This window comes from Pyxicephalus adspersus, chromosome 8, assembly GCF_032062135.1.
Source record: "Pyxicephalus adspersus chromosome 8, UCB_Pads_2.0, whole genome shotgun sequence".
In the NCBI taxonomy this organism is placed as follows: domain Eukaryota; kingdom Metazoa; phylum Chordata; class Amphibia; order Anura; family Pyxicephalidae; genus Pyxicephalus; species Pyxicephalus adspersus.
In genome coordinates, this window is record NC_092865.1 from 33,115,789 (window position 1) to 33,136,498 (window position 20,710).

General features: G+C 35.7%; 1 pseudogene; it reads right to left on the bottom strand.

Moving 5' to 3' along the window:
- Positions 1-12,063: 12,063 nt before the first annotated feature.
- The window catches only part of LOC140337221 (dimethylaniline monooxygenase [N-oxide-forming] 2-like), a 10,069-nt pseudogene continuing 1,422 nt past the window's right edge, over positions 12,064-20,710 (bottom strand).

Below are 20,710 nucleotides of genomic sequence, written 5' to 3' on the forward strand. Positions count from 1 at the left end.
CTGGTTTCTTAAACAATACAACTAGATCACTGTACTCAAATGGCCTCCAAAACCTCCAAATATCAATCCAAGAGCTTGTGGTTGGATTTGGTGGAACGGGAAATTTTAATAATGAATGTGCATATGACAAATCTGCAGCAATTGCTTGATGCTACCGGTATTATAATAATATGAACCAAAATCCCCAAGGATTTTTTCCAACATGAATATGTTGAATATATGCCATGAATTACAGCAGTTCTGAAGGCAAAGAAGGGGGTCATAGCTTTTTTAAATAGCAATATAGTGAAAAAATAAAATAATTTTTTAAATAAAAATGACCTTTAATAAAATAAATAAAAAAACAAAATACATTTAAAGGACCCCTTCTCCCCACACACACATATGCACACTCAAGATGCACGATCATTTGTGAAAGGTGATAAAATTACTCATGTTAGGTATAATTGGGCACCCCAGAATGAGATTCTAGAGATATCATTTAGATTTGACTCTAAGCTAATTACTAGTGTTGGTCGAATAGCTCACTATTCGATTCGGCAGCTATTCGCTTGAATATAGCAAAAAATTCGGGTGGTGGAATGTCAAAGTCGAACACCATTAAAGTCAATGGGAGGAAAAATTTGGGTTTTTTTCAGCACTGTGTAGAGCTTAAGCTTTTATGAAAGCTTCCACTGAAAACAATGGGGGCTTTTATAAACATTTTTAGCAGAACTTTGGAATCTGGAAGCCCCCTTTAATAAGGAGACTCTCAGATCTCCACCACCCCACCCTGGGGAATGAGTACAGGGGTACATAAATCCCCTTACTCATTCCCTGAAAGGGTTAAAGGTAAAAAATAGGACAAGGCTTTAATGTTAAATTATTTTATTGTGTTGTGTGTTTTGTGTTTGTGTAATTAAACTTTTTTTTTACAGGTTTTCCCAATGACAGGAGGATTTCCAGGGTTGCAATGAACAGAGCCCTGGAAATCCTCCTGACAGTGAGGGATTGCAGGGCACTAGGGGTTAAATGAGGACAAGCCTCTCCATTCACCCCTAGTGCTCTGGCTGAGGTTTTACATTTCTCAGCCATTCAGCACAAGAGATGAATGGGGAGACTTGTGCCCATTCATCTTTAGTGCTCTGTGATTGGCTGAGAAATAGGAAATCCTGATGACAGCTTAAGCATCATCAGGATTTCCATTTCTCCAGCCAATCAGGCAGCTGCTTTCAATTAGCTGTGACTGCGAAGTTCCCACGTTCCAGGAATCCCACAATGACAATATGATTCATAATGTCATTGTCGGATAACCTGTAAAAAATAAAAAAAAAGGACAAGTTTAAAATAAAAAAACACAAACGAAATTAATAATTTAAGAAAAAAATAATTTTTTTTTTTTCCTCCCGAATTTTTGCTGTTGATTCCTATGTTTTTCGCGTCGGGTCCACCTGAATTCGAACAGCCATATTCGGGTTGAATATAGGGACAACCCGAATTCGAAAATCAACACTACTAATTAGGTGTGGAGTTTTTTTTAAAGTGTCACCAATAGACAGTTTTGAATATTGTGTTTTTTTATTGACTATTGATGTATGTGCTTTGTTTTTTTTTTTAAGTACCGTAGTCCCAAATTTGAGATCTTACAAAAATGATTGTGTGTACTAAAATACATTTTTGTGTATTTTTTACTAAAAATGTAGGTTCCAAATACAGTTGTGCAAATATTGCACAACATAACAATTTGGAAAGGCCTAATATGTCTATTCTGTAATAGGGATTACTATCTGTCTATTCTCAATCATCTTTACAGCATTTGAGAATGCACAGCTTTGCTTGAATTTTCCAGGCATAAAATACGCGTTCATTTTCTGACATGATCAATCAAGATATCAAACCTGGAACAAAGTACAGGGCAAGATGTCAGTGCTAGTCAGGCATCTCAGTGGAGATTTTAGTACTATAGTTCTGCTTTAATGTGCATTAGCTAATCATCCAGTTCTCCACATTTATTAGTGTTCAGAAAAAATGCTGATCCTCTTATCACAGCTCCACTGCAGTAAACATGATGTCTAATCCTTGATATAAATCTCATCAGATATCTCTCATGCTGTATATAATTCTCTCTATAATTTTCTATATAATCTCTATATAATATGCAGGCATGTTGTTCATTGTACATGCAGGCATTTTTCTCCCATTTACTGAAATCAGAACAACCCTTATTCCTGTGTGAACAAACTCTTGACAAACCTAAAACTTGCTAAGCTAGTGTCCCAAGCACTTTTTCACTAATTGTCAGTTCTCCTCTTCCACTGCTACAATCACAATAAATCACAAACTTTAGTCCATTTGCATTGTACCTGTGCTTGTGAAGACAGATTTAGCACTGAAGGTACAACCATGTAGTACAGGAACAGTCATGAAAGCAGACAACTGAATTTAGCAAATATCCAAGAATGTTCAGGTTTAAAGCACTGCCTCTCACACACTGTATCAGCTCATAAGCATTCCTGGCTGGACTGTATTTGCGTTCAGACCAGTCTTGAAAATGCAGCATAAAGCAGCAATGCCATTTGAAACCCGGATGGTGTGGAGAGAACAGCGAGACTATCTAATCGACTGCTATTTTTGCCGCCTCAACAAAAGCGGATTCTCAGGTAAAGCTAAGCACAAAATTGTATATACCCTTATAGCCTTGATTCTGCAATTAGGCTTGTTCCCCATGATAATTTCCAGTTCCAGTACCGCCACATGATGGACTTGCTTCTGTAGAAGCTGTTGAGGAATTCGCTGGAGTTGCAGCCAGTTACAACCCCAACTCATCTGATCCTGACTACTTGCCTGATGAAGATTCAGAGCCAGAGACCTTTACACAAGCAGAGCTGAATCATCTCGTTCGTGATCTAAATCTTTCCAAAGACAAAGCAGAACTTCTTGCTTCAAGGCTTAAACAGAAGCACTTGCTTGCAAAGAGAGTAACTGTAACTCACTACAGAAAACGAAATCATAACTTGACAACCTTGTTCACTAGTGATGGCTCACTGTGCTACTGTCATTATATAAATCCACTCTTTATTAGTTTGTCACAAGAGCATGTTCCAGCAGAATGGCATATCTTCTATTCCTCTAAAAAAAGCTTGAAAGCAGTCTTACTGCACAATGGTAATTCCTAACCAAGTTTACCGATTGCCCATTCCGTTAACCTAAAGGATTCCTATGTCAACATGAAGTTTCCACTTGAAGCAATCTAGTATAAAACACACCAGTGGAATATCTGTGGGGATCTAAAGGTCATTGGCTTGCTGATGGGAATGCAAGGAGGATTCACAAAATATTGCTGTTTCCTATGCCTGTGGGACAGTCGATCTAGGGGAGACCATTATGTCAAGTGTGATTGGCTACCCAGAGTTCCCTTTAAGACCGGAACAAGCAGTGTCAAGTTTCTGCCTCTGGTTGATCCGCATAAAATATTTCTGCCACCTCTCCATATCAAGTTAGACTTGATGAAGAACCTTGTAAAGGCCATGGGTAAATCAAACTCCTTGGGTTTTCAGTACCTTGTTGAGAAGTTTCCAAACATGAGCACTGCAAAAATGAAGGAAGGGATTGAAAGGATCTGCAGGTTTCTTGGCTCTATTCTTCTGTGATCTCTCACCATCCCAGTGTCCCTCAGTGCATCAGAACAGGCGCCCGGGAAGAATCACTGACGCATACACTCGTATGGTATCAAGCAATCTTCAGCTTTATTGTAACAAACATCTGGTTTATATAATAAAACAATATATGCTAGCGCATGCTCATTAGAGTACATAGATACTAGTTTATCTATTCTAGATCTGAAATTAATTGGCTACATATTTTCAGACACGTACAAAAACACCTCATAATTCATAAATAATTGACCTTATCTGAGTTAGCAAAATTAACAAGGACACTCGTCCCGACAGAACATTAGATTTATAGAATCTAAACAACCTAGGAATACATTCATAACTAAGCTAGAATCTGAAACAAAATGGAGTGTGTCAGGAACAAAATGGAGTGTCTCAGACCCTTTCAGGGATATTTATAGGGCCACAGATCAAGTCTGTTTTGCAGGATGATCTTTTCAAACAATCTCTTTCAGCAGCTGAGCTAGAATCTTGGGATGTGTTCAAGTGTGAAAATTTCCTGGGCAACCCTAAGTCTCCTGTAACAAGGAAGAAGTTCAAAATCTGCTTGATTCATACCAGAAACTGGGTTGTTGCATGTCAATAAAAATACATTTCTTGCACTCACATCTATAATTCTTCCTGGAAACTCTTGGTATCGTGAATAAAGAACAAGGAGAACGTTTTCACCAGGACATTCAGTTAAAGGAGCACCGCTACCTAGGTTTCTGGAATGAAAGTTTGATGGCTGACTACTGCTGGATGCTGTACCGTGACAATCCAGAGAGTACACAGGAAAATCATACCCTAAGCATTCTGAAGAAACAATGGTACCTGATTGACACTGTTCAGTAGATCTATACCACAGTGTGCCTTATTTTACTTCACAGCGAAGGTGTATTAACATTCACTTCAAGGGTGCTTATGTTTTAGTACAAAATACATGCACGTACAATGTTATTTATAATGGTACTCATAACTCAGGTAAGGTTAGGTCATGTAACTGTTAAAAAACAATTATTATCAAAATTAATTTTTTGTTGACCTGTGTAATTACTATTAAACAATAAGATAGATAGATAGATAGATAGATAGATAGATAGATAGATAGATAGATAGATAGATAGATGAAATATCATTGCAACATGTCACAGACAGATAGAAAGAGTAAACTATTGCATTTGCATTACAACATTATAAGGAACATTGCAAAATGTCACAAAGGTGAATAGTTATGCGTCAGTGAAATTCTTTGTACTGTTTTGTAATGCTTAGCTCATCATTACTGTAGGTTAATTAGTTATGCTTTTGTCCAACAAACATGCTAACATGCACATGACATTTGTAATTTCTAATCCAAATATTGCAGTTCAGTGTAAAAGTATATGTACAGCCAAAACCTTTTATTTGGGAATTTCCTCAATTTCTTTTAGGTCAAAGATAGATATGCATATTTATTGTTGTCCAAATTAATGTTAAATCAAATACTAAATTTACACTAAACATGGCTATTTTGTAATACAGAGCAGTATAGGTGTTCTAACTTCATCAGGCATTTAAAGCCCAAATAAACCCAAAACTGAACAAGGGAAATTCTTTTAACAATTAGGTGGATGAGTGCACACAAATGGTGCAAAGTGGTGGAAATAATCTGATTCTGTTTTAACAGTTCTGTCCCAATGATTGTGATTATTCTTATAAATAAAGAATACAAAAACAATCTATTCTTATCAAGGCATTACAATTGGCAACAATGGAAACATCCTACATTGGCAAAAAAAACAGGAAAAAAAAGACCAGAACAGCTAGAGTCAAAAAAGGGAAATAGTATAGGAGAAAAAGGAGGGAGGTAGAAGGAATAGCATTAACACTTAAGAGGGGAAGGGGGCACCAGGTTGATCTGGGATATAGTTAAAAAACATATGATAGTTTTATCCCAAACTACACCCCATTTATATGGATGTAAACCTAAGCTATTAGCATCTAATATTACAATTGAAAACTATGGATATTCATTATATTTCTACACATCTGAAAAGATTAGTAACATGAGCAAATTATAGAGGGCAGCAGATTTACACAAGTGCATGTTTTAAGGCAAGGCACTTTTAACAGATCACCCAATTTGTCATCAGTAAGAAATACAACATCAGAAATGTCATCCCCCAAGCTTTAAAACAATTACATTAGCATAATGAATATACCACATAATCATGGCCACCATTGCTACTACATGTTTTGCCTGTTAGTATTTTTTGAATGCACCTGCTTATTGAATACATAAAGCATGTAAACACATGACTAGGGTAGCCCCAATTCCTTCCTCTAGGCATCTCCACACTCCCACCCCCTGCTGTTTAGCCACCCAAAAAACCACAAACAAAATTCTGGATCATATTGGCCGACAGATTATAAAAACAAATAGGACATTACTTTTCTCAACAATAAATAATCATAAATAACTGTAAATATTCCCCCTCCCATAACAATTCTTAACCATCAGTAACCGACCTTAAAACCACATTGTACCAGCGTAATCATTTTGGCTGCTGCTTCTGAAAGGCCCTCTTAATGTCCTACGGACATCTTAGCCGTGGATATCAGTCATTCACACATTCTTCCCCCCCGGCCTTAGCCAAACACCAATTCACCACCATAATTTTACCAAAGCAGAGAATACCCATACCATAGAGAGGTTCCTCCCCACTCTCCAGCACTTTTAAAATCACCACCTTCCAGAAACCATGCCTCCAAACGCACATCAACATCCATACCCTGAAACCAAAAGCTATATCTGAAGAGGGGGGCAGTAAACGTTCTCCCTGCAGGCACTATCTGACCAATATCCCACCCTCTTTAGGCTTTCCTAAAACCAACCTTAACGCCACCTATCCCTGCCCGGAAACCAATCACCTTTTTCCACCTCCCCCTTATAGCACCTTCTTTAACCTTACCCTCTTCTGAAGGCCCTTGTCAGCCTGTCATGTGTCCCCTCCGCATATTATGTTTTCTCCGGGTCTTCCTGTGCTACGGACAGAGGTTTGAGCAAAGAACCTCATGACAGTAAGCAACTCATCCACAGTGTGACTTGGGGACTTTGAAAGGTTCACATTGTTTAAATGTGAACGACTACCCATTTTTAACACACCCAAGGCTACTAGATGTAAAGGTAATAAAGAAAATAAAGAAAAGGTACCATAAGGCAGTCTTCGTGTGTGAAAGAACAAAAGGTCAAGAAAAGCCAGAAAAAGTAAATGTAACATATGTTGGAATTTCATTATATAGAAAGAGTTCACTGTTTCTAAAGTAAAAATAGAGGAATCTAGACCTTATATTCATGACTACTGTACAATGTCCTGACTACTGTAATAAATGATAAACAGCATGGATCAGATTCAAGTAAAACCTCTTAATATTTTCGGTGATTTGTAAAGGCCAGGAATGTGTGCAAATGTCTTGGAACGCCATCTCAATACTTTTGTGATGCATTCAATTTCAATATGTGTATTATGATACATATCTGCAACCATTATACTGGACAGCCTTCATTCCCCCACCATGATACCTACAATTAATTACATCACAGTTTATTTAAAGGTTTTACAGCAAATAAGGCAAATACTGTACTTTCAATTGGGACTTTCCAGGTTTGTCACTAAATAGATTGGTAAACTGTGTAGATTACTTTTTTTTTTTTTATTAAGGTTTTGTTTTATAGATCAGAAGTCTATAAACGTTCACCGCTAACATAAAATAGCTTGTCCTGCCTGACCTAAAAAAACACTTCCTTTCTTCTCAGGAAAATCACAGACTGACCAATTTAGAGTTTGACTCACAGATTGCAATGCTTAGCATCAGGTGTTCTAAATAGGCCTCCCGGCCTTGGAAAAACACAGGACCCAGAACTGGGAATCTGCTCCACCCTGCTTTTGCAGATTGCCAGTAAAACTAGCCCTGAACAACAATTTTCCATTACCTTGAAGAGCAACATAAAAGTTCCCTGAAACTAAAATGCTGCTGGTTTTACATCAATAGAACAATCTGAGATTCTGTGGCCCCATGTACCTTCTACCCAACACTTTTACAATAACACAGGTAACCTTTTTTATCACTGTGTTACAATATATTTATATAAATATATACAGTATATTGGCAGATTTATTTAAATTAGTGGGAAATGGTTTCAAAAACATTCTACTATGTTAAAACAACACACAATAATCTTAAGCTATAAGAAAATATCTGACAATTTAAAAAAAATGGTTATTCATTACATTTCTGTGCTTTTAAAAGTACGTTCTAAGCATATTAGTAAAAGAGATTATGGAAAACAAATGAATAATCCTTTAAATGATATACAAAAGTGCCATAAAACCACAGCAACAATCCATCTCAGGTTGCTGTGTAACTTTAAAAATCAGTTTTAAGATTGATGCCAATGTTTGGGAACTATTTTTTCTTTGTTGGTCTCCTCGAATAGTAGTTTATATGGAAGAAAGAAGACACCAACACATAAGCATTAAATAAAAACAGGGGGTGGGGGACTAAGGACAGGCTGTTTCTGTGTGGGACATCAAATCTAGGGACATTGGAGAGCCTCCACTGGTCTGAATGCAGCAATCAGCAATCAAACCTTTATTATAAGAAACTATGTAAGCCTGTTTTGGTGCCCTAGGCAGGATATCTATTGTTACACCCCACCTCAATTTTATTACTGAGCAAGTATTCATAGAAAATATATATATAACAATAGAATGACTGTGTATGTAATATGGGTCTTCTTTAAAATTTGAGAAACCATAACTTCTTTATGGAAAACCAAACTGTTATATGACAGCATACTAGACAATTCCCTATCGGTTCTATGGCACACAAGCAACTCCCATGTCTGTGTACCTCCACTTTACAGAGAGTGGCGTCTAGTGCTGCTGGAACAAGCCTTTGTCTTGTTCCAGCAATGTTCTGCCATACAAAGGTTAATGTTCAGCTTTAGCTGTAACTGAACCAAACTTTGGGGTTAGCAACATTTGGGAGATCCTAAATGTATACAATGGCTGATTGCTGTGTGCAGTCACTTACCACCACTACTGTTGTCTGCACACAGTAAGCTCCAAACCAATGACAAATTATTAGTAAACAATTTGATTTGCTGGTGGTCATTACTGGGTTATAAAGATGCAACTAAAATGTGTTCTTTGATGGCCCAATAGAATTCAAAAAGCACTGTAAAGCAAGGTAATTGAACCCTCAATTCCTTGAAACCATTTGCTCATCATAGCCAGTGGAGAGGATATAGTTAATAGCGACCCCTGGGCAGCCACAGGACATATGCACTGAGATAATGTCTGCACAGAACAATCAGCAGAGGGGTAAGGATGTCCATGGAGCTGTAGTAGGGTATGATTTGGTGTACAGGGATTCTAGGAAATGTATTTTGGGTTTTTCCCCTTGGTCAAGCCATGTATCAGTCCCATCTCATGGTGGGCCTCTGCTAATTGACGTTTTGAGCTAGAAGTCCAGAAAAGTCACGGCAAGCGGAATGTATACACAGTTGGCTGTTTTCCTGTCAAATGATTTGTTGTTTTGTATAGGCTAGCTTGTAATTTTTATATCTTGAAATATCTGCACAGTCAGCTATACTGTTTCCTTGTGGTTTGCTGCCTCCTGAATAACCCCCCTTCTGATTGGACAGAAGTGATAATGCTGGTAAATGTTCAGTTGGTCATCTGACTGGATGTGCAATGCACCAGAGGTGTGTAGACCACATGACTGACTGTACAAAGCTGCAGCAGATAAAAGAGTTACATTTATACTGTGCAGGAAATAAAAAACAAAATATTGATTAGTTTGGGTTCTCCTTATTTTAGGTATTTTTTTTTTTATTGGTGGATATTTCAAGTGTTTTAATGACTGTCTGTAAAAAGTGTCACATTGTGAGTAGTGCAAAATACATTGTATGCCATTATGTGACATGTTTTTTAGATTACAATAAATCCAGAGAATAAAAGCTTCCTAATATAGTTATCATCCAAACACCTCCTGGACCAAAATTTTGTAGCAAAAAAAGTAAAGCTACAATTCTAAATCCTTAGCGCAATGAGTGCAAGTACCTTCATTATGAAATCTTTTTATTTGGACCTAAAAACAGGAATGGTTATAATGTTTTGAGATTACATTAGAGGTGGTCTATATTAGGGGATATGATATATAGATTTCATATCTGTTGTGCAAGCAATCTCTCTATATAGGGATTTGTCAGAAAGTTCTATAGACATCTGTGCATATAGATATTGGAAATACTAAAGAGAAATACAATGTTTATAATAGATAGAGATGTTTTATGATATGGTGCTTTTGGTATTATTCCCAAAATAGTGATGGGTAACATATAGGGAGTCTTGATAATAGATATTATCTTGATATTATCTCTACCTCTTGAAATTACTACATTAAAATGTACTAAGGTGTTTTTTTTCCTCCTTTATTTAGCTTCCGAGCCACAAAGATAAAAAACAAATCCGTTGGTTTGTACTGCTCTAAAATATAATTAGAAACAGCTGATTCACACTCCCTCCCTTTGCTGCAAAATTTATCTCTATATCTCTATTGATCTTCTCTATATGTAAGTTGTGCACCATATAGAAAAAATGAATATGACCAAACTGTTATGGTTGTCAATAAATGATTTTGATGATATATATTTTTTGCTTGTCCAGAATACTTACCTCCTGTACTCCTAAGGAAGCAGACTTGTATCTGTGAAATGCGTTGGGAAAAAGAAAAATTTTATCATGTAGATAAGAACCCTATTTGTAGTAGGCTCCCTAGGGATTAGATACAATAATTACGAGGTCTTTGTTATTGATCTTTGTAATCATGCACGCTATAAAGTTTTAATGTCCTCATTGGGATTATATTACTGATAAATAATAAATAATATATATTTATATTATATTTTAGAAAAAAATTATGTTCGTTGCGTATGTACTTGCCATGTAAAATCCATATAAATAAGGAACAAGAGTTTTCTCTTCTTCTCTTTTTTCCTTTGGTATACATTTGGATATGGCTTTATGCTATTCACTAACCACTGAGAAAACAAATACATTTTACAAAGCTACAATTCTACCTAGAGTCAACACTGAATTGTATGTCATTGTAAAAAATATTTTATTTGAGTGTTTATTAATATTTTGTAAAAGTGTATTTAGCAATAATAATTTTTAAAATAGTTACAACTAATCATCAGCACATTCTGTGTTGACTAAAGGGCAAAGACTTTATCATTTGCAACATATTATTTTGCAAATGATATTTTGCAAACAGATTATAGGTGTTTGTATAATACCTTCTTGACCACCTTGTAACTAAAGGTGGAGCCACTCAAAAAGCATTACCAAAAGAGATTTCTGACCAAGAAGGAAACCAGTGGAAAAGGTTTGGGGAAGAAAAAAAAAACTTTATTCAACATTTTTTTAAATGTTGGGTTGAAAAAGAAAGACATTTAAACAAATATATATGTAAATAAATTATATGTACTATGTAACCCTACAAAAATTAAATTAAAATACATGTACTCTGTAACCCTATTTGCATTATAGTTATTAATTAAATTAAACATTTATATTTTAAAACCACAATGACAATATAAAACTGACATGTTTCTGTCAACCTACTTTTAAACTCCCTGTGACCCTAAATCTGACCTGCTCTGCTCTAAATATGTCAGCATTTTTTTTTTTTTTTTTACAAATAAAAGGCTAGTGAATCACTCTTACCTCATGCCTAAGAACCAACAGATATGAAAGAAAAGGGTATGTACCAATCTTTTTTGCAAAACAATTTGATATTAGCAGAACAGATCTGGTTTCAGCATTTTTTTTGGCACTGATAAAAATACTGACTGCCAAATGAAGGCTCTTAAACAAGTTTATTTACATAACTATCGCTGCTTTACAACATTCATTGCAAGGAAAGCTTTGCTTCAAAATCAGACTGCACACCATATTCCACAATATGCTATAGTAAGTATACAAAGTCACATTATAACTGCTACAAGAGTACAGCCATATAAAATATTCTTCATTTATATACTTGGTATGCAGATAAATATTTAATATACTGTATATATATTCTAAATGGACATTAATGCATGGGAATGAGACCCCATTTTCCACATTTCGGATGATATATGTCCTGATTTGGGATGGTAATTCTGTATCTATATTTATACATAATGTTACAAACACAAAATTATTTTTCCTTAGCATTATTTTGGTATACACAAAACATCAAAATACCCCACAAGTTGTACATCAAAGGTTTTTAGCAGGTTATACAACAGATGTTTAAATCAATGGGATTAGTATACTTTCATAGTAGTCAGCTACGGTTAAATTTTTTATTTGGTTTTCCCCACTAATGTTCTACTTTAACTTTTATTCATAACTAAAGCTAAGAGCAGAATAAAAATACACAGTGCTCCCAGCTTGTAAATAAAGGACAACGGTTTCTGATTTTGGGTCTGAACCACCCGAGTCTTAGTAGGTTTGAGTATCCAATCAAAAGTAGTCATAATTTGCTTCCTGGCTTTTGGCCATTGTCCTGGACCTCTCAAGCGGTACTGTGCTGGGGTGCATGGTCCAGAGACTATTTTTAAAGCCAGAACAGGATCTGTCACAAGGAGTACTAAAATGTTAGGCTTACAACCTATATCCGTGGCTAGTTCATCCAGATATTCAATGTAATCCAGCTGAAGACTGTGTTCTTTACCAAACCTGTAATAAATAAAATAACACATTTACTTAATATATCTCATATTAACAGATTAATAAAGTAATGTATATTTGATAGACTTGAAATTATTAAATGCCTGTAGTTATCTATGATGTGGAATGTTTGAATAGAGCCAATATTTGATTTAGAACACATCAAACACTTAGGCCACCTAGACAAAATACATAGCAAAGTCCTAAATACAGGACTAATAACTTGTAATCTCATTTACATGACCTATATAATAAAAGATTTCAAGAGTAGATACAGATGGGATCACACTTTAAAAGAGTATGCCACCGTAAGCAGGCTTGCCACATATGACATGTAAGTTCCATTTAACCATGGTGTGGCTCCAAGACAGTCCAAGTTCAAAGGAATGAGCACCTGCCATTGTTTAACCCAAAAAGTTTCTTTAAAAAACATAAATACCTTTTTACCAAGATTTCTTGTTTTAATTCAATGTCCTTATGGATTCCATCTTGTGATGGCAGTTTGCACAGACCTAGAAGTAGTTTACATTAACAAAGATAAACCTTAAAATATATACATGGGATTCAAATACATAAATGCATAAGTATAAGTTTAGTTTTTCTTTTAAATGAAAGCTCAAACAAACAAGGACACTGCACACTGATGGCAGAAAAAGACCTTGATGACCATCGAGTCTGCTCACATTTTAAAATTGTTGTTTCAAAAAATAATTTGTTTCTTTTTTGCACGTTTTGCCTATATAAATGTTTGACTGAAGCATGCTTGAGTCCACTTAGAGTTTACTGACTGGCTACCTTTGCTAAATGTTCCAAGAATCAACCATTTGTTTAGTTTAAATAATACTTTACAAGGTTAGTTTTGAACTTTCCTCTTGGTAGTTCTTTTGTCCCCGAGTTCTTGAACTAAGCTTCATAATAAAAATACTGGTGTGTTATGACATCAAAGGTCATGAAATCATTGTAGTACAATTAAGAGCATAAATGTTTAGTTTTCAGTATGTATTATCCATACCTAACACTGACAATCATTGGAACAAACTTGGCTTAGTACTGTTTCACTATATTTTATTAATCTTACCTTTAAAGACTCTTGTTACCCACCGAGCCTGCATTTCAGAAGCTGACATGATTGGGCCAAGGGGCTGAATAAGACCAATGACACCCAGTGTGGCCTTCTCCAAATTTTTAGGGAAGATGTTTCTGTACAAATTTACTTTGTCTTCAATCCTTATAACAGATTCATCAAGAAATGGAAATGAGCAACGATATCCCATAGCAAAGATAACAACATCAATGCTTTCCTCAATGCTCCCATCATCAAACTTGACAGAGGTTTCAGTGAACTCAGTCACATTAGGCTTTACCAGCACATATCCACAGATGATACGACTTGGTAATTCATCATTTATCAAAGGTTCTTTAAACTGAGTACTATAAAAAGATGTCAATAAATGTATAGTTTTAAAAAAAAACATCAAAAACAACAAAAAAGGTGAGAATTTTTTTTCAACACAATGAAAAATCCTGATTCATCACAATTCATGTATCTTCTTGTAAACAAAAAATATTTTATTTTCATACCTGTGCACCATACAAATATTGGTAAAACAAAATGTATTGCAATATTACAATTATCAAATTATATTTTACCACATGTAAAATTACTTTTTAAATTATTTTAAAATTGAAAATTATACATTTGTAGCCTAAAGTTCCTAAATACTAACTAGTTAAAAAATAATCAGACACCCATCTAAACACTCCTGTTTTGTTCCAGGGATAGCCAGGAATTTTCCATGCAAACCACCATGTTATTTCCCTTAAAGAAATATAATTTACCTCTTTTATGATATGGGTATTAACAGGTTAATATTAGCACAACAGAAGCTTCTCTGCACCCTGTCAGTGACTGTCAGTGGAGCTGGGCATGGTTATTCTCTGAAAAGGTTATCAAATATGACAGCATCTTAGCAGCTATGGCATCAGAATTAAGAACACTGTCCATTGAAGAATTTAACTAATAGTTCAACGTGCAAAATGAACAGGCTTTAAAAAATGCTTCTTAAACAACTTTTACAGTTTGATAGTAGTTCAAAGCTTTAGGAATTTAAATTACATTATTCTTAGGTGCACATGTTCATTTTTCTTACTTTTTTTATTTGCATTTTTTGTCTGCATGGAAAATATTTTTGTACACTCTTGTATTGTTATATTAGGATGTTCATTAAAGATATGCATTTGTTCTCCATTGATAGCTGCTAGCAGAGCCTTTTCTGTCTGGACTCTGGAGGATTAACAAGATATTAGTTCTGGCACCTTTTTTCTTACAAAAAAAGCACTGGCGCCCACAATGGTTTAGAGGTAAATTCAGCAAGTTTGAGCTTCTCATACAGAATGCCTGCTTAGGGAGAGGTTAGGGTCAGCTAGATAACTACTACTAGTAGATTTTGAATGTTAACTCAGAATATTTTAAAGCTCCCCTTTACATGATAAAAGTAGCCAGGCGTGGTATTTCAGGGTTTTCACTTCTTTAGTGGGATTCACATGACCTTTTGTTTGTGTTTGGATCGCTCAAAGTAGTAAATTTTTTGCCACTCCATTATTAGGAGGACCAAAAAAAAAATAAATGCAAAAAAGTGTGCACCTAAACCATCTCACAATATATAATTAAAATTTACCGCAACGTTTATCCCTATAGATAAAAGTTAGGCATATACCAGTTAGGCCTATTACCCCTGATAAAGTTGTAAACTGCTCCCTAAATCTTGTAGTAAAGCACCTGCTTTTTTCTCTAGAGCATTTCAGCACATGTTAAAAATATCCTGCTACTGGTCATTGGTTAATGATCTGCTGTATTTTATTAAAAGTGCCAGTCACAGAATAGTTTTGCAGATTTTTTCAGTAAAATAAAGACCATCGCAGAACAATTAGCACCCACTGGTCAAAGTGGGTCTATTCACATTTAATAAAAAAGCATGCAACCCTGTTAGAGCTACCTGGGAAAATAAACATTTCAAAGTAATGAAAATTATTCACACTGGTGTGCTAATGCTTTAAGCCTGGGTGTGTAAAAAAATAAATAAAGAACAACCACAGCTAAATATGCACTATCATTATGTTTTGTCCCTAAAACCCTCAAATCAAAATGTCTCGTAACACTGGTCAAATTATCCTTCTCACAGGATCAATAGGGATTTTTTACAACATAAACAAAATTAGTTCAAAAGCAAATTAAATGTTTCTATCCGTTGTAAAAAAAAAAAAACATATTGATCCTGTGAGAAGGATAATTTGAATGATGTTAAATTAGATATTGGGATTGGATACACTATTTTTATAGTGACATGTACAATTATTTATCCTGTACCACCGTGTAAAGCATTACTGCATTTCCAAGCATGTTCTTCAAACATCAGTGCGCCACAAATTTGTAGTTGAAGTTCTGCTTAATAACAAAATGTCCTCCCCATAGAATTCAGTAAGGTTCACCTCTATGTTTGAGAGTTTCAAATTTTGAAGTAGATTTGCTGAAACCTTGGCATATTAAAACCAGATTCACCTATCACACTCAACGAGAAATATAAGCAAGCCCATAAAAATTGTTATATAAATGTAATATAATGTCAGGACCATAATAAATCACCATTAAAACAAGCATAACAGGCTATACCTGTCTCTAGGCTGAAGACCATAATGATCATGGACAAACCATTCATTAATTTTCTTCTCAGTCAGCCATGTAATAACAGGGGTTGGAAGTGAATTTCTCAGCAAATTCTGAAACCTTGTGTCAAAACAAATATCCAATGAATAACCCTGGTCAAATACTCATCTCATTACCCAGGAGCCTCTGCGAGTGCTAAAGTATACCTGAAAGGAGTAAAACACTGATTATCTGTCCCATGGGTTTTCTTTATCTTTATACCAATTTTACTTCAGTCTTTATACTAATTTTACTTCTGTTATAAAAATAACCATCACATGGAAAAAGCAAGCAGACAGGTTTTGATTTTGGGATGACAATCTTTCCAGGGCATGGAAAGATAATGTTGATAAAGTGAATTAGAATGTTCATTTTAGTAATTTTCCCATTTTAAACAACAGCCTTAGGTCATGTTTTTTAGGATTGTACTACTAAAAACTGTATATTCCTTTTTTTATATTCTTTTTTTCACTTGGATATAATTTTTGTAGTTTCTGCACTGGTACAGCTACAACTTTCTTCACAGGTTAACTATAAATTTCTAGGAATCCACTAATTGCCATTTAGATGGTTGGCAAGTGTTAAAGCTAATATCTGTATGGTATTTAAAGCTAAATAGTGCTCAGTTTTCTGGAAACAGAAATTTAGGATGGTCATTTAGCAAAATGAACCAGCACTCCTAAAGTTTAGTGAATGATTTGACATTATGATGCCTTTAGCCATTCCATCATGTGAAGTAAAAATCATGGTATTTTACTTGCACTTGCACATAATTATGTATGCTTACAATGTGGGATTGTTGACCACATTTATTAGCCAATGTGAAATAGGACATGCTGATGGATAATTCAATTTGATAAACACTGCACACAGCAAACAATCCCAAAGTGCTAGAAAAATTAATTTTCCCTTGTAGAAATATAATTCATTTTGCCAAATGAACAGCCCAAACAGCCTAGTTATTTTGTATTGAATGCAATACAAATGGATTTTGAATTTCCCACCCCGCCGATAACATACACATGCACAGACGTCACTGGGAACTCCCCGGTGACTCATCAGGTGCAGAAGCTAGCCGGTGGAAGAAGGAAGAGGACAGAGATTGCGGCGATGGACGATGTGGGACACTGGCGGCTCAGGTAAGGCTGTATTTACTATTACCTTCCATAGTGTGACTCGGGGTTACCGCTTTCACCAACTTTTTTCTACCACGAGTCACACTCGGGGTTACCGCTAGGAAGGTTAAAATGGGATGTTGGTCTTAGCCACTCTGCAGTGTTGAAGACCAGATACATCTGATAGAGGTAGGTATAAATGGAGAAAATAAAAAAAAATCAGTTGGTTAAGCGTAGGTTGAAGATAAAAACTATGTTTGTTTCTATCTGGAGTTTAGCTTAAATTTACTCTCATAATACAAATCATTTGTAAAAGAAGCTAAAAAACAACAAATACTTTACTGTTATATAATCAATTGAAAGCTGGCCTAAACTAAATTTTTAACCTTACATAAAAGGATAGAAAACCATTTTAAATAAGGTATATAAGGTAAAAATTACCTTTTTTTTAGGGGGGGGGTTAAACCCCACTTTTTTCTTCATCTCCGCAGAGCCTTGTGGGATTCATATGTCACGAGACCGGGCATATGCAGAAGGAGCTCTTTCTTTAATGGAGAAAAATAAAATGCCGATCTCATGCATGCACAGTGAGATCCGCACTCCTTTTGCAAGCTACGTCACAAGCTACATCACTTGATCACAAGGCTGTGCAGTGTGAGATTGGGTGACATAGGAAGATGAGCAAAGAAGATAGCGGCGCCCAGCACTTCCTCCGCGCTGGGACGGAGGAGGAATCCAATGCAACATGGGTTCAAAAAATCTTCAGGAAGATGGACAGATCTGTGAAAGTAAAGGTGAGTTTTTGTTTTAGTTTACTTCTGCTTTAATTGATAGAAAATAGTTTATCATACCTGAGATGCAATGTGACTAAGCTCCACAGCTATATCTGTTCCTGAATTCCCCATTCCTACAATAAGAATCCGTTTCCCTTTAAATCCTTTGGTAGTTTTTTACTCTCTACTATGAAATAATTGTACTTTAAATTTGTTTATCCCTGCAAGAGAATCAAATTAACACTTTATTAGATAAAATTGTAACATATGTATATTTGAACCTGAGTATCACCAATTTCTTCTTGTTTTTTAGGAGCCCATTGTGAGTGAAAAATAGATGTTTCCTTCCAGATATTAGCTAAATTTTGGGAAAAGAGTGATCAGAAGCATTAATTACCAAATCAATTTATCTGATCTCAGAGTTACGCAGGATCAGTCCACAGTTTTACAGGTTAAACGTGTTAAATTTATTACAGTTTATGTGGTCATCATACTCCTATAGTAAGCTATTCTAGGGCAGTGATACCTAGGTACTCCTCCCTAATGTATTACTAACTTAGGTGTGCTTCAGGGTAAAAGGGTATCACAAATCTGAAACACAAAGCAGAATACCAACCTGATGTTTAACAGTGCTCTTGGACAATACCTAGCCAAATATAATATGTAGAATATTTTAGCACCCTTCCCACCTCTGCCGGGATTGCTCATGGCTGAGGTTGGTAGGGGCTAAATCCATCAATTAGAATAGGAGCAGCTGCAATGCCAGCTGTTTTGCCAAGCTGGCATTTAAAATTTGGGCCTGTTTGTGATTACGGGACATTTTCTTTTCTTCTTTTTTTTCATTTCTTTTGCTAAAAATGGTATTATGATAGTGCTGCTGGGGAAGCTGGGGTGAATATATGGGAATCCTTACGCATTTTCAGTCTCCATTTGAGCTGATCCTATATACTGTGGCCCCACAATGAGGGGAATATGGTATCTACGGTCACTGTATAGCATGGTCACTTTGACTTAAACAAGCAAAGCGTGGCCTGCTTCTGGATGGTGGAGCCAAACCACTAGTTTTTTTAGCAGAACCTGCTTACTCCATACTGTGAAATCATGATGGAGGAGGGAAGGGAATACTACAATAATTTTAACTGTATAGCATTGCTATTCTGTCCAAAACATCCAGACGTGACCTGCTTTGGAATGGTTTGGTCCTTTTGGATGGTGGTGGTCAGAACCTGCTTACTCTCTATCACTAAGACTAAGTACTCTCCCTCTAGGTCTGCCTGATATTATATAAGTAAAAAAAAATTAGGTGAATGTATTGGCAGATTTGGAAACATGGAGGATAGATATGTGGTGCTCGTGTGTATATTTCTTTACTGCAATAGGTTGCAACATGCTTCTAAAGGGCAGCTTTACCTGTGTCAGCAACAACTCTGTGCTGGACACCATGATTCAATACACAATGTTGCCCTAGCAACAAAACAAAAATTTGTAGGTATCTAATAATAACTTCTTCGTGGTAAGTTTTTATAGTGAGATAGCTGGTACCAAAGCCCATCATTTTGGCCACTGTAACAATGGTGAGTTAAAAGGTCAGGCAGGGCATTAGAGGTTCTTTAAAGTTTGTCCAGACAAATTTCCACAGTTTGTGGAAACAGCAAAAAAAAAAAAGTTCAATTCAAACCATTGCTAAATTGAACCTTTTTTTATGATGTAAGGCTTATACGGATGTTACTCGCCAGGAAAACTTTCCAGTGGATAGCGTTGGTCTATATGGTGTCCATTGCAGACCATGACAGCATCAAAAATACTAGACTCTTTCTTTCCATCCTTTTCTGTAGTCACTTCCCACTCACCAGTCTTGATAAAATCAGGATGTTTTTTCACTCTGCAAACCAGTGTCTACAAATTAATCAAAACATGGCATTGTATGTTTTGATAAAAGAAAGCATAATCATTTTATCAAAATATTGTCAAAGGTCTGGATCACATGTAGTTTAAAAATGATTCAAATCTTTGCTTGGTAAAACAAAACTAGATTTGGCTGTAACATTATGGCCACTTTAAATAAGCAAAACATACATTATATTGCATAATACATCTTTCTGTATGATGTCATTTTTGTCCAAATCTCCATTGTGCTGTGACATTTCAAATTCTGTCTGTGCCCCATCTTATAGTATACAGCAGCATTATCTTCCCTTTTCCTGTACAGGGTGGGTAACAATACACACACAATTTTAAAATATACATACTGTGTTGCTCAACTTCAAAAAAGTAACCGAGCTACAGATGTATAAGGGATTTGCCTAGTAAGAAACCAAAACACTTGACAAGCATTTTTCCAATGAAAAAAAAATTTTGGCTTTGGATATACTTTAAACGTAAGTATTGGAAAAAATGAGGAAAGGTTAGGACTCATCTGGTTTTACTGCTACTGGGACTTAAGGCTCGGTTTGAGAGATTTCCTCAAACCTCCTGTTCATGAACAACCTTATACCAGACAGGAAGCTAGGGAACATCTACCACAGAGAAACTGATAACAATAAAAATCTGATAAAGGTTCTAGAATCCCCCTAATTACTCATAGTTGTTTATCTGTATGTTATTATTTCATCACTGTCCAGTCAGATGGGGTGGTAGATGGCCCTGAGGTGCTCCTAAACTATAGTAGGGAATATGGTGACACCCTACTGGGTTTTTTGCTATCGAACAGAGGAGTATT